Source organism: Mauremys mutica, chromosome 1, assembly GCF_020497125.1.
Source record: "Mauremys mutica isolate MM-2020 ecotype Southern chromosome 1, ASM2049712v1, whole genome shotgun sequence".
Taxonomy (NCBI): Eukaryota; Metazoa; Chordata; order Testudines; family Geoemydidae; genus Mauremys; species Mauremys mutica.
Genome location: NC_059072.1, coordinates 254,570,417 through 254,583,956, shown reverse-complemented (window position 1 = coordinate 254,583,956; position 13,540 = coordinate 254,570,417). Strand labels below are relative to the sequence as shown.

Sequence of the window (13,540 nt, the reverse complement as noted above, 5' to 3'; positions counted from 1 at the left end):
TCACTACTTTACTGTAGCCATCTGGCCTTGCCCCATCACAATACCTAGAACTCAAAATGCAGTATCTAACCCTTAATTTATAATAGACACATGGACAGTTTGTTACAAACCTAGTTAACAATAGTAACTGATTCGGTTTTAAACTTTCTCCATAACAGTCTTGATTGGAACCTGTTACCAAACAACAACACTGACAATCCTTAAAGCACCTACACAAGCATGTACATTTCCTTACTAATTAGGCACCTGATTTCAGGCACTATTCAATTGACTGATCTAGGTTGCCACCCAAGAGAAAGTCTGCATCACCAGAACTTTGATCAGCCATTCAGATGAGTTAATCCTGCAAACACACATTTGCAAGCTATCTAAACTGCTGGAAAAAAAGACAAAGTTACCTATTCACGATAGAATGCGTCTGACAAAGTGAGTATTCACCCACGAAAGCTCATGCTCTAATACATCTGTTAGTCTATAAGCTGCCACAGGACTCTTTGTTGCTTTATTCAAGATAGGTACTTGGTAACACCAACAGCACTTCCAGATTGTCAGCCCAGGACCTCAGTCTTCTCCCTTTGCTTTCTGAAAGTAGAGGACCCAGTGTGCTGAATGAAACAGGTCATTTTATCCCATTCTGCTGAGCAACATAACTTCTTCCTGGAGAAGCTGGTGTATCTAAGACTGACCCATACGCTATTGTAGACTTGAAATGTCCAACCCAAATGATTGTTGTGTCATCTCCCACCATCCAGCCAGAGAATGTGGCATCATTTTTGAATTCTTACAACTGCCTTTTGAAAATTCTAGTCTTTTTGTGTAAAAGACTTGTCTTATACCAGTTTGTGGAAGAGGAGGAACAGGACTGGCAACAGCTCTGATCATGGTATTAGGCAATCTCAGCTATAGGTGGTGCTATCTATAATAAGTAATAGTAACAGAAAACGTCAGCCCCAAGCACACTCTTCAGAAAAGTTATGAGTGATTGAGTTTGGGTTAGAATGGAAAACAAAAACTTATCACCATCCACCTGTCCATTTATTCAGCTATGTAGAGCTAAATCTAAACAAAAATCCAGAAGCCTTTCAACAATTTTAAGTTTTGGCCAGACTTTGAGACAAAAAAACCCAGGAGATTATCTTCTCCCACTGATCATGCCAGGTGAGTCCTGATGGTTCCGTGGTTTCCCTGGAGCATTAGAGTGTTATAACACAGCAGGTGCGGTCACAGGCCCAGCAGCAAAGCAAGGGGAAAGGAAGTTTGCACTGACTTAAGATCTTTTGTGTAAGGAAGGAGAAGCTGCGGCGATTGTCAGCGCAGCGCAGCGTGGGTGGCTGAAGTGGACAGACTACGCTTGCAACCAGGGCGCAGGCTGGGGAGGGGGTGTCCAGGGCTGCGAACAGGAGCCTGGGACCTATTCCCCGCGAGCTCGGTCCGGGCTGGCTGCGTGACCAAAAGCAAGCGGGAGACCTCTCCCCGCCTCAGTCCCCCTCCCCAGGGGTCCGCCCCTCGGCAGTGCTGAGCCTTGGCGGGCAGACGGCAGCTGATGTTCCTTTGTACTGTTCTTATGCCTGTCACCAAGGGAGCCCACCCCCGCGACTGGAGGCGGCTGCGTTACCGGGCTGGCCCAGGTGCGCCAGCTGCTACCCACGGCAAGTGCCTGAGCCACGGGCCGGCTGGAGCGCGCCCACGGCGGGGCGGGCGCGGCAGCTGCGGCGGGGCTCCCGCTCCGGGCTGCTCCCACCCCGGGAACAAAGGAGCGCGGCCGCCGCCGCCGCCACCCCCGCGGCGAGGGGCGGTAGGGGGCGGAGTTGCTGCTCTCGGCAGGGGCCTCCCGGTGCTGCCCCCGCCCACCACGCCCCGCCTGGGCGGGGAGGGGGCGGCCGAGAGCGGCGCTCATTTCCCCTCCCTCCCGCGCCGGGGGCGCCTGCCCGCTGCCGCCTGCGAAGCGCTGACACCAGCCGCGGGCGCAGGGGGACGCGGAGCCGGGCGAGCGGGCGGGGTTGTGCTCGGCGCTCAGCCCCCGGCGGCAGCAGCAGCACTAGCCGCGCTCCTAGGTGAGTGTGCTCGGGGCGCGCCCCCTCCTCGTGCGCCGGACTTGGGGCTGGTCCCTGGGGGGGCAAACAGCGGAGCCCACCCCCCTCTTCCCCCCCTTGTGGCCGCGCAGACCAGCCCGGGGGGTTAAAGCCCCGCCCCTGGCTCCCCTGCGTGGGGCAGGAGCCGCCGCTGCAGGGATGTGCCGGCTCCGGGAGGGCGCACGGGGTGAGAGGCGCGGGCGAGGAGCCGCACCGCACGCCGAGGTCCGGCCCGTTCATTCCCCTGGGAACACGGGAGAAGCCTGCAAGTGCCCAGCCCGGCCCGCGCTGCCCCTTTCGGGGCTAAGGGCGCTCCGCCTGCCCCTGGATGGAGCTGCCCGGTCTGAGCTGTAGCTTGGGGTCAGGGCTGGGACCAGCGCTTCATCTCCGGTCGTGGTGTGGGTTAAAGCAGAAGTGTGGGGATGGTTCCGGGCTGCTAGGAAAAATCTGCTACCCGATTGTCCAACCCCGGGTAAATCTGATCGATATTGCAGGGTGTCCTCTTTTCAGGCTGCATTAGAAATGAGTAAGAGTGCGAGTGCTGGGAAAAAACAAGCCTTGTATTGCTTTTTCCGTAGTTGAAAAGAACAAAGAATTTTTCACACCAAGGGACATTTAGATTAACATATTCAAAAAATCTCCTTCGTGGTGTTGCTAATAATACCTGATATTATTAAATGTGAAATAGATATCTGTTTAGATATAGAGATAGATATGTCACTTTTTTTTTTACTGCTTGTGCTAGCTGTTTGCATTTTATTTTTCACTCAGTTTCAGTTTGGACTTTCAAAATAGATTAGCCAGGCTTCCTTTTGTTTGTAGCCCTTTTCTAATGAGTGTTTCATTCTGGTTTCCATTTAGGAAAAGGGTTATTTACAACCCAAAGACTACAGGGAAAGATGTGTTTAAAAACACCTTTTACTGACATGTTTTTTAAAAAATAGAAACATTTCATCTGTTAGGTGTTGCAAAAGATTTGCAAGTTCTAAACTTTGGGCCTATATAGATCTAACAGTGTCTCTTTTAAGGCCCCAATCCTGTAAGTAATATGTACCTGAATGAAAGTACTGCATTGCTAGTGGGTTCAGTGGAATCAGCATTGCCAACTCTTGCAACATTTGGTTTCTGTCTTAAAGCCCCAGTCCCTGGATTCATTAGGTTCATATGGTTATGTGATGATCTCAGTTTTTATTTATTGTTTAAGTAAATTTCTAGCCCTTATTATTGCAGAGGAAAGGTTGAAAATGTGAACCATTAAGGTAAATAGAACCCAACATTTATTATTTAAACACAATCTCATGGTTTTTAAGTAAATCTCATGAATCTTTTGAATGGTTGGGGCTGACTACTGGGAAGTATTTGAATAGGTAAGATTAATCACATGGCTGTTTGCAGGATCAGGGTATGTATAAAGAATAACTCATGACAGACAAAATACATTGCTAATGTCAAATACTGTAGTAAAAGACAAAACCAGCTACTATTGATTTAATTCACAATTCAGGAACATACTTGAGCACTGGCTTAAATCTTGTTTATTTCAATGGGATTTAACCTCATGTATAACTTTAAGAATATGCTTGTGTTCTTCCTGAATTGGCATGCTTTACTGACTCAAGAATCTACTGTACAAGAACAACTGAGCATCCATAGAACCTTTTTTTATTGACTTCTGTATTTTTGGTGGAAGAAGAAGGGCCCACCTATGCAACACTGAAGGAAGTTGCGTATGTGAGTAGCTGGGGGAGGAGGGGGACCCACAGGAGATACTAGGCTAGGCACAGCCAAACTGTGGCTTGTGAGCTGCATGCATCTTTTACAGTTAAAGTGCAGTTTGTGGAGCCACCTCCCACCTCCTTTCTCCTCCTACTGGGCGGGGGAGAAGAGGGAGGTGGCAGGGCTTGTGGCTTCTGCCCTGTGGGGAGTGTGGTTTCGGGGCTTTAGCCTTGCAGGGGGGCATTAGGGCAGAAGCTCTGTGCCCCAGCAGGTGCCACCCAGCAGCTCTCAAACTTCTGAAGATTGTGTGCAGCTCAGAGGGTCAGTAAGTTTGGCCACCCCATACTATGCTGCAATATTGTAAGCTTATTAATTTGAAATGTTAATTTTCCTAAATGCTTTTAAGTAACTTCTGTAGTTCTATTTTAATGCTGAAAAAATGTTGTCAATTACCATCTGTTACAAGGTAATAGAACCTGCCTATTAAATCTACACAAGTTTCCTAAACAAAGTGTTCAATATCCAGTTACTTAATTGAATTGAAAAAAACAAGCAGATCAGAAATCAGCTAACTGATTTCTTCCTAAAGGAGCAGAGTGCATGTTTTCCTCTGATCCTGCTACAGCAGTTGGATGCTGTTGAATGAACTTTATGCAAGGGAGGTTTCCTGACATTCAAACTTAATTTTTCAAGATAAATAATTCTGATATCTCCACAATAAGTAAAATACCAGTAATAAATCATGCGATATATACATTAACATTAAGGAAAGCAGAATACATTTTACATCAGGGTATTCAATAGGCAGACCACAGGCAAATCCAGACTGCCAGATGGTTTTGAATGGATCACAAAATCTTTTATTTACTTCTTATTATCGTTGTTGTTGTTGTTGTTCTGTTATTTTCTTGGGATTCCACCTCAACCTAGAAATTTGGACTTTGGTGAAAAATAATTGGTTACCCTTGCTCTATGTTCTAAACTGAAGGCAATCTAGTCTGGTTTTTAGGATTCACGTACTTAGCCATTGGTGAGCCTGGGTTAAACAAATCTGTGTATAGAATATTGGCAGCATCCTATTTTGGGTATTATGTTTGTCATATCTTTTACATAAGAATAATGCGCTATTGGTAGAGGTGTTCTTATGACAAATTATAACTCCTATCTGGAGACTTATCAGTGTTTCAGACAAGAGTGTCAACCAACCAACCCACTTGATTTACTTAATTGATCTGCATAGCAAATTCAAATTCTGCAGTATTAACGTTTACTATTTAAAATAAGAAGTAAATTTCTAAGCCTCCTGGTTGTCAAGATAATGTCCAAAATGTGAACCAAGTGTAATCTGATAGTGTTTATCTTCCTGAGTCTACAGACAGTTTTAAAGAGAGACTTGGAGAGGTTTAAACCAATGGTGGGCAACCTGTGGCCTGCCTTCCGCATGTGGCCTGTCAGGGTAATCCACTGACAGGCTGCAAGACAGTTTGTTTACATTGACTGTCTGCAGGCACTGCTGCCCGCAGCTTCCACTGGCCAGAAACGGCAAACCATGGTCACTGGGAGCTGTGGGCGGTCAATGTAAACAAACTGTCTCGTGGTCTGCCAGTGGATTACCCCGAGGGGCCACGTGAGGCCCGCAGGTTGCCCACCACTGGTTTAAACTGTCTTCCTCTTTCATCTCATTGGGGTGTAGACTCTGAAACTTAATGCTATGTAAATATCAGTGCAAACTATTTCATTGCTAATAGATTTTTGTGGGTGAAAGGAGGTAGGAGTGAAGTCTGTGAGGTGGGAATTGGACAGAGTTGCAGAGAATAAAATAGAGGAAGAAAGGAGACCAAGATGGGAAGGGATCAAAAAGGAGGATGGAGAATAAAGAGGAAACAATGGGCCAAAAAAAGCAGCACTCCTAAAGGGGGAAAACTCATTTTCCCAATGAGTGAGGAGGATGTGATGCTTTGGGGGTTCACCCAGATCAGTAAGGGATTATGTCACTACCTACCATGTAACCCTGGCTACTTCTGTGCTGTGCAGCTTTGGCTCAGAACACAATGGCCTCATCTTGATTTTCACAGCCTGGTTACTCCTTGCCGGGTGGCCCCAAAAGCCCTTCCAGACCCAAGTTTCCCCCAGACGGTTTCCCCTGAAGTGTTCAGTCCCTCTCACTGGACTCTCACAGAAGTTATTCAATTTGCTGTCTCCAAAGAGAGACAGAGGCAGGAAGGCGTCAGAGGGAATGGACTGAACAGAGCATTGAGTGATCCATCCCATCATCCACTCCCAGCTGCTGGCAGTCAGTTTTGGAGACTCCTGACACAGAGCATGCATTTGCATCCCTGATCATCTTGGCTAATAGTTGATGGACCTATCCTCCATGAACTTATCTAGTTCTTTTTTTAACCCCGTTATACGTTTGACCTTCACAACATGGCTGGCTAGGAGTTCCATAAGTTGACTGTGCGTTGTATGAAGAAGTACTTCCTTATGTTTGTTTTAAAGCTGCTGATTATTAATTTCATTGGGTGACCCCTGGTTCACGTGTTTATGTGAAAGGGTAAATCGTACTTCCTTATTCACTTTCTCCACATCATTCAAGATTTTTATAGACCTCTATCATATACCCCCTTAGTTGTCTCTTTTCTAAACTGAACAGTCCTGGTCTTTTTACTCTCTCCTCATATGGAAACTGTTCCACACCCTTAACCATTTTTGTTGCTCTTCTCTGTACTTTTTCCAATTCTAATATCTTTTTTTCAGATGGGATAAATAGAATTGTATGCAGTATTCAAGATGTGGGCATACCATGAGTTTATATAGTGGCATTATGAAATTTTCTCTTATCTATCTCTTTCCTAATGGTTCCTAACACCTTGTTTTATTTACATTGGAGATACAGTCAAGCCTGAAAAAAATAAATTCCTTTGTCTAGGACCAGTTGGGCTTATGCACAGTCTGACAAACTCATTTGAGGATCATATTTCCAGCAAATATCTATAATTATTTATACATGGCCCATAGATACATCACATTATAGTATTAATTACCAGTCTGTTACCAGTTTTCCAATGAAATATTATAAGACAACAGTAAGCTAGTCAGGTCAGCTGAGACTCACTGCTACATACCAGGGAGCCCTTGCCCTCTGGCATTGGGGTGCTCTTAGGGTCACAGATGTGTGTGACAATACTGAGGAAATCGTTACTAACTTTAGTTATTATGTAACTAGGTCTTTCTGCAAATCTCCCATTGGCATCAGTGGAAGTTCTGTTTATGGGTTGTGGTTAGCAGGTAGTCCGTAATGTATACCAAAACCCTGAACCATAGTTAAAGATGGAATTTGGCCTTCTCCAAGAAATTAATTTGGTGCCCCTTCTCTAATGTTTTAGGGTGGGTACAAGCAGCATATTCCACTCAGTGTATGCAGGTAACCTTTGTTAATGTTAGGAAATTGCACAGTAAATTCACAACTTAGCACACAACTTTCCTGTGAGGACAAGCCCTAAGTTTTTAAACCAATATATTTATACTGGTATAAACCCCATTTAGGCATATCTATTCCAGTGCAACATCAGGTTTTGTCAATTTAGCTTATGTCTTTTGGGAATGGGTTTAAGTTAAGCTAAAATAAAGTACTCTTATACTGGACTAAGTGTCTTCATGGGCTGGGTGGGGAAATTATACTGGTATAATTGATAAACTTTCCCATAGTTTCTTAAATTTTTAGAATAGTTCTGCATGGCAGGATGCAACATGGTGGAATTCTAGTGTCTGTCAAGGTTTTTCAACATTTCTTAAAGATCTATGCAAGCTAGGTCCATGGAAAGTGAATTTTTTTTGATAGGAGACGGAGGGCATTGAGCAGTGGGGGCACAGCACATTAGGTTTGTTAATAATGCTCTAAAGGTAAGTACAAATATTTGGCATACCCAACAGTTTAATTGGTATATGCCAGTCCAAGTCCAAGCTGCTTCTGTGGCGCACTTGTGTGAGTGCCACAAGACCCACACAGGTTCTACAAGAATGAAAATTAACACAGATCTTGAGGGCAAGCTCTCTCCTTGAGCAGCCACCTCTCATTTACACATTGGTCAAATCTCCTTTTTAACTTAGGGGTCCTGATTTTTTTCCCCTCTGTTGGAGCCATGAAGAAAATATTTCCAAATCTAGGGATCAAGCTTGTGAGGGAGTTAGGGTCAAATTAATGTAAGGCTGCTTGTGAAGTGGGCAACTCATTTACATAAATTCACTGTCACCTGAGCAGTTTTGCATCTCCTACCTGCATGACAATGTTGATCCCTTTTGTGTTTCCCTTGCCTTGTGCTCTAAGCGGACTGTACTTAGTCACATTGTGTGTAGTCAGTTTGTGACTGCGTAAAATGGGTGCATGATTTGACCTCATATTTTCAGTTGTTCACAAGCAAATTATTTTCCTAGCATACGCACTATACAAATGGGTTTCCCTGAGTTCAGAGTGTGCATGTCCATGCTCCTGTGTTGTGGATGTTGCATTAAAAAAAAATTCTTCTCCAGAATTTTGTAATAGTTTGTCAAGTGTCTTAAACTGTCATATTTTGGATTAATTTGCAAAACATGTAATTCACTTGTGGGGCTGTCCTCACTAGGTAGGAGTAGAGACTGAGAGAAATCATTTTAATGTATAAATATTGTCAGTTTTCATACTAAAAAGAGGCAAGGCTACCTGAAAGATGAGAAGATTAGCATGAGAGAAGCTTTTTATTACACACAATTACACTTGATTATCTCAGTTTTACTCGCACTGTAGCTGCGACTGCTCTGAGATTAACTTTCCCTTCTTAAAATCATAATGGGAGGTTGATAATCCTCTACAGGGGATTTTTTTAATAGAAAGTAGAAGTTTATCTTGGAGGACTAGAAATCTCTGTTAGTTAGATTAAAGTGATGATCACAGTAAGCTTCTGAAGGAGAAAAAGCTCTTCAATCTTAAAGTATCCTACACCTTTTAAAATCATTTTAAATATACCTTGGAGATAAAATATGCTCTTGCCCCCCCCCTCCTTAGAGCAAAAAGTAAAATGAATATCCTGAGGAAGAAGGTTGAACTTAAGAAATAAAGCTTGCCAGTAGTTTAATTGGCCTTGTTTTGCTAATAGTTCTAAAGTGCATTACATTCCTTATTGGAATTACATGAAAAAGTCAGTCGTCTATCTGTAGTATGTCATCTGCCTAAATGCAGTATAGTTTCTATATTGTTTTGTGTACAATGCAACCTTCCTAATTGAGAATCATGATTTGTAGACCCATTGTAAGGAAGCAAACAAATATGAATGTGAAGAATATTGCATCATGTGTTCATTAACTTATTTTGACAAGTGTACTTCAGTTTTATTTATAATGCTTCATAGTTTTAAATTACAGTGAATGTACTGGAATATATATATATTGGAATGTTAGTACTGTTAAACCATGTTCCAGCAATGTACTATTAAATCTTTGCTGAAGATTGGGTACAAACTCAAAATTATTTGTGAGAATTACTGGGTTTGTAGGCTCAGAGGGGAATTAGACACATTAATACTTTAAGTGTAAAATGTTGCACTTACTTAGAAATAATGCACAAAATAAATGTTGTCAGTGAAATAGCTCATGCAATATAGATCAGTTCAACATGAAACTGAAGAAATCCAATAGAATGTTGGCTTGTAATAGGAGGGATATTATGGAATAACATAAGTCATCCATCCCCTGTCGCTCATTCCCAGCTTCTGGCAAACAGAGGCTAGGGACACCATTCCTGCCCATCTTGGGTAATAGCCATTGGTGGACCTCTCCTCCATTAATTTATCTAGTTCTTTTTTGAACCTTTTGTAAGCACTATATCCAGATGTACACATACCCTTTTCTTAACCTGTGTACTATATAATTTTTTTAACATTTGCTTTAATAAAGTCACAGCCAATGAAGGTTGATGACAATAGAACATTGAGTTATGTTAACACACTGAAAGACCATTCAGATTTCATGTACCGTCTGGGTAAAACAGACTGGACCAGCTTTGGGTGAGGATTATAATCCTCTTTGGGTGAGGATTATGAACTCTCATGTGTCCTATCCACAGTGTGCAAGTCTTTGAGCACAATCTTCATTAACCCAAGGTGCACATACTCACATTTTCTCTCCTCAAAGCATACTGCATATAACTTTCATATATCATATACCTCCTGCAATAAACACATGTTACATATACCCCCAAAATACTTGCATTCATTGCACTCCTTGCTGCACATCCATTATAAATGCTGCAGGCTGGCTTTCTAGACAATGGGCTTGATTCACACATTTCTTGACACGGAGATGGAGGTGCAATTTGCAGCTATGCCTTCGGGGATGGATTCATCCCCTCAGGTTTGCACTGGGTGGAATGGTTAACCAGACCTCACTGCTAACCCCTGCTGGCTGCAGGGACCCCAGCCCTAGGTTGGGGCTGGTCTAGGCGGGACCCTAGCCAGAGCCATCCCGGTTAAACAATATAATTTTAATCATTTAACCGGTTAACTTTTTTAACCGGTATTTGCATCCCTAGTTTGTACCCTTCTCCTGGGGTTCTGCCAGGGAAAAGCAGCCTTAACTTATGGTTAGGGCTCTACAGGAGCTCTACGAGCAGTAGTGGTGCACTGACTCATTGCGTCTTCTGGAAGCCCTGGCTATGTCTCTTTCCCAGCCAACAGAATCCACTTACAATCTCTAGGTAACCTTGTCAGAAGACATTTATATTCTGATTGACTGATCCGAGAACCAAACTTTTATTGTGTTGCTTCATTGACACATTGACAGATGGTTCCAAATTCTGCCCAGACTTCTCCCATTTGCAACAACATTGAAGTCAATGGGGTTGTTTGCAACAGTAGGCAGTCAGGGCAGCATTTGTATGTAGGAACTCAGAGGGCAGGCAGAACTTTGAGAAGTGGAAACGTTTTCATTCTATTACATTGAGTCACGAAACAAAAATCACATCACAGCTGGCGAGTACTGAGCTGAAAATTAGTTTTTTTCCAAAATGGTAATCTAGTTTTGTGCCACTTTTCTGGGTTTGATTAAATCCCAAGACTGTTATGAACACTACGTGACTGGGGATACTTCAGTATCTTTGGAATGATCCTCATATCTGCCAATGGCACAGTGAATGATGCAGGCACATGATAATGGCTGTAATGTCCCAAAGAAATTGCATGTCCTTTTTCCTCCCTTCTGCCCTTTCTAGTCCACCCCAAATCTCTCTCCAGTGTACACATGACTCTCCATGAACTACGTCCACCTAAACTGTTGAAGCCCACACTTCCATCTCCTTTAGTCCCAGTGTTTATGCTTCCTTCCAATACAACTTCTCTGCCGCCTGAGTCACTGAGCCCATAATCCCCAAATTAAGTTTACATTACTTATTTTATGTTGTTTAAAATAAAATAAATGAACTGGGCAAACAACTTCATTAAGGTGACGTTAAGGTTGTAAATGTGTCTCTCTTTAGAAGTTCCTTTTTTTAAAAAAAGGAAAGGCAAGAAATCCAAAGTGAAGGTTAAACTAATATTTATGAAGTAATTTCTGATCACTGAGGTGTAACCGTGACACTCTGTATCTCGGGGGAACACCCTACACCGCCATGTTGATCCTTATATGATTGTGTGATATCTAATGCAAAGTTTGTCATGTTGTGTGTCTTCAGAAGGCTCATGGTGTACTGAGCATTGTTATAGTAATGTTATAGGTTGTAATTTCATGTATATAGTTATGAGGGTGAAAATGCATCCTTGTAGCTTAAAGCAAGTCCAGGCAAAAACTCTCTAAGAGCAGAAGGGCAATTCACACCTTATCAGGGCATGTATGGGACAAACCCAGCCCAGCCTCACAGGAACAAAGGACATTGGCCTAGGCAGCAACAAACGATCTGTTGGACTCTCCCCCGCACCTTCCTTTGGTCAGTTTGGGATTCATAGTCATAGTCTCTAGGACTGGAAGGGACCTCGAGAGGTCATCGAGTCCAGTCCCCTGCCCTCATGGCAGGACCAAATAGTGTCTAGACCATCCCTGATAGACATTTATCTAACCTACTCTTAAATACCTCCAGAGATGGAGATTCTACAACCTCCCTAGGCAATTTATTCCAGTGTTTAACCACCCTGACAGTTAGGAACTTTTTCCTGATGTCCGACCTAAACCTCCCTTACTGCTGTTTAAGCCCATTGCTTCTTGTTCTATCCTTAGAGGCTAAGATGAACAAGTTTTCTCCCTCCTCCTTATGACACCCTTTTAGATACCTGAAAACTGCTATCATGTCCCCTCTCAGTCTTCTCTTTTGCAAACTAAACAAACCCAGTTCTTTCAGGCTTCCTTCATAGGTCATGTTCTCTAGACCTTTAATCATTCTTGTTGCTCTTCTCTGGACCCTCTCCAATTTCTCCACATCTTTCTTGAAATGCGGTGCCCAGAACTGGACACAATACTCCAGCTGAGGCCTGACGAGCGCAGAGTAGAGCGGAAGAATGACTTCTCGTGTCTTGCTCACAACACACCTGTTAATGCATCCCAGAATCACGTTTGCTTTTTTTCGCAACAGCATCACACTGTTGACTCATATTTAGCTTGTGGTCCACTATAACCCCTAGATCCCTTTCTGCCGTACTCCTTCCTAGATAGTCTCTTCCCATTTTGTATGTGTGAAACTGATTGTTCCTTCCTAAGTGGAGCACTTCGCATTTGTCTTTATTAAACTTCATCCTGTTCACCTCAGACAATTTCTTCAATTTGTCCAGATCATTTTGAATTTTCAATGAGGTAATGCTCACCTGACTCTGAAGGTGGGGGCAAAGCCAAGAGGGAAGAAAGAACATGATAAAAGGGAGAGATGTTTGCCATGCTCTTCCTCTCTCTTCTGCCTAGGGTGACCAAATGTCTTGATTTTATAGGGACAGTCCCGATTTTTGGTCCTTTTTCCTATATAGGCTCCTATTACCCCCCACCCCCATCCTGATTTTTCAAACTTGCTGTCTGGTCACCCTCCATCTGCCTGCATCTGCAGACATCACCACCAAGCAACTGAAGCACTGACCAAAGGGGAGAGCCTGGCTGAAGGGCAACCAGACGCCTGTGGTGAGAAGAATCTAAGTTTGTAAGGACACTGGAAGTGTCAAGATCAGCTTAGAATGTGTTTTGCTTTTGTTTCATTTGACCATATCCGACTTGTTGTGCTTTGACTTATAATCACTTAAAATCTATCTTTGTAGTTAATAAATTCATTCTACCTCAGTGGTTCTCAGACTTTTGTAGTGGTGACCCCTTTTGCACAGCATGCCTCTGAGTGTGACCCCCCCACTTATACATTAAAAACACTTGTTTATATATTTAACACCATTATAAATGTTGGAGGCAAAGTGGGGTTTGGCGTGGACGCTGACAGCTTGTGACCCCCCATGTCAGGGGTCGGCAACCTCTGGCACGCTTCTCGCCAGGGTAAGTGCCCTGGCAGGCTGGGCCAGTTTGTTTACCTGCCGGCAGGTAGGTTTATCGGCAGGTTCGACCAATTGCGGCTCCCACTGGCCACGGTTCGCTGTCCCAGGCCAATGTGAGGGATGTGCTGGCCGCGGCTTCCCGCCGCCCCCATTGGCCTGGGACGGCGAACCGCGGCCAGTGGGAGCTGCGATCGGCCGAACCTGCCGATGCGGCAGGTAAACAAACTGGCCCGGCCCACCCCGCCCGGGTGCTTACATTGGCGAGCCGCA

At 43.8% G+C, this 13,540-nt stretch overlaps 1 protein-coding gene across 1 annotated transcript in view; it reads left to right on the top strand.

The window, feature by feature from the left end:
* The first annotated feature begins 1,916 nt into the window (after positions 1-1,916).
* Positions 1,917-13,540, top strand: part of MCF2L (MCF.2 cell line derived transforming sequence like) — a 251,780-nt gene continuing 240,156 nt past the window's right edge. The window contains exon 1 of the mRNA XM_045007516.1: positions 1,917-2,054. The gene's annotated coding sequence lies outside the window, so the exon portion shown is untranslated. The remainder of the gene's footprint in view (positions 2,055-13,540) is intronic.